Raw genomic sequence first — 1843 nt, 5'->3', positions numbered from 1 at the left:
ACTATACAGCTCTATAGATCTAGATACATCTAGCTCACTGGACTATACAGCTCTATAGATCTAGATACATCTAGCTCACTGGACTATACAGCTCTATAGATCTAGATACATCTAGCTCACTGGACTATACAGCTCTATAGATCTAGATACATCTAGCTCACTGGACTATACAGCTCTATAGATCTAGATACATCTAGCTCACTGGACTATACAGCTCTATAGATCTAGATACATCTAGCTCATGACTTCACCTCCTCCCACTCTGCTACTTCCCAGGTTCTGCCACCAGCTCTGAGAACACTGAGGGGCAGAATCCGGCTCCTGAGGAACAACCTCTGACCACAGTCAGTACTTTACCACTTTACAATACTTATTCACAGTCATATGTTTACAGTTATAGTCATATTTTAACATAATCCCAATCACAGTAATAGATTAACATATGTTTACAGTAATTAATCAAAGTAATAGATTAACAATCATATTTCAACAGTACTTCATCACAGTAATATATTAACAGTACTTCATCACAGTAATATATTAACAGTACTTCATCACAGTAATATATTAACAGTACTTCATCACAGTAATATATTAACAGTTATCCTGACTATTGCCAGACTAAGCTCAATGGTAGATTGCACGTTGGTCTGGGGAGGCTGCTGTCATTTTCTTCAGCACAAGAGGCGTGATCAACGAGTTAAATTGACTCTGTACGCAATTGGCTGCTTGCCGTCACCTCCCTGTCGTCATTGTGTTAAACCAGCCAATAGCGCGCCGGGGGAAAAGCCAGCTTGGTGATTGGCTCCCGCAAAAAACGTATCGAAACTAGAAAGGAATGTATTGCTCTTCTCCAGACCCTTCTGCAGGGCCAACTCAAATCACCGGCAGAATGGGCGGGGCTACCCAGTCTAATAAACAGTATCATCACAGTGATAATGTGTTTAATGTTTAATGCTGACTTGTGCTTCCTTGCTGTTTAGGTTCCAAGTTAAATCATGAAGAGGCTTCTCACGTTCAGCTTCCTAAACCAGGATGGAGTGGATCGCTGTTCATTTATAATCCTCACAATCAGTTTTGGGACTTCAGCTAACTAAAGATGCTACATTTGCTTAATTACAATAACATTCATACTTAACTTCATTTTGATAAAAAAAAACGTCAATCCGTAAGAATTGTAAATCAGTTAGATCTCTGTATTTGTGATAGATTTGATGAACTCACCGGCTTAAACCTGCAATCTTTCACTGACGCTTGGAAACCATGGCAACACGACCTCGCCATGATGGCCATTTTGTTTTGGTTCTAACTGCTTCATCTTATAACCTTTTAATTATGTTATATTGTTTAGTAATGTTTAAGTTTCAAATAATGTTTAAAGATTCTGAATCAAGATTTTGGACAGTGAGATTCTGTCAAGTTTTAGAACAATAATCAATAATCAAACAATAATTGAATGTGTTTCCTTAAAATGTATTATTTGAGAGTTCTGCTCGCTAGAGAATTGCATTGCTACATAGGCTACCACAATCGAGCTAGGCTGCTTTAGCTTTAATGCTCTTTGTTGTATTTTCTGTGTTCTTTGGGGAATTGGATCATATATACTTGGGTTATTCTGTCAATAAAATACATAAAAATGGTTTTGCCTACATATATTTACTATACTTATTGATAGGTTAGGTTTACATACTTTGTTAAGAGGTTTATTGTTGAAGGTTGTTAGGTTATACTTTAATCATTAGGATTAAATTGACAAATATAAACTAATTGATTTTAAAATAATATGAAATTGAATTTAAAAATACAGAAATAAATAATACAAAATTATTATATTTAGTTTTAA

General features: G+C 35.7%; 1 pseudogene across 1 annotated transcript in view; it reads left to right on the top strand.

Moving 5' to 3' along the window:
• Positions 1 to 1640, top strand: part of LOC311373459 (major histocompatibility complex class I-related gene protein-like) — a 4837-nt pseudogene extending 3197 nt beyond the window's left edge. The window contains exons 5-6 of the transcript XR_014684270.1: positions 277 to 344; positions 984 to 1640. The product of XR_014684270.1 is annotated as a major histocompatibility complex class I-related gene protein-like (transcript). The remainder of the gene's footprint in view (positions 1 to 276; positions 345 to 983) is intronic.
• The last annotated feature ends 203 nt before the right edge of the window (positions 1641 to 1843 follow it).

Source organism: Micromesistius poutassou (assembly GCF_964030765.1).
Source record: "Micromesistius poutassou genome assembly, contig: SCAFFOLD_6410, whole genome shotgun sequence".
In the NCBI taxonomy this organism is placed as follows: Eukaryota; Metazoa; Chordata; class Actinopteri; order Gadiformes; family Gadidae; genus Micromesistius; species Micromesistius poutassou.
Note: the sequence above shows the minus strand (reverse complement) of the source record. Positions and strands in the feature narration are given on the sequence as shown.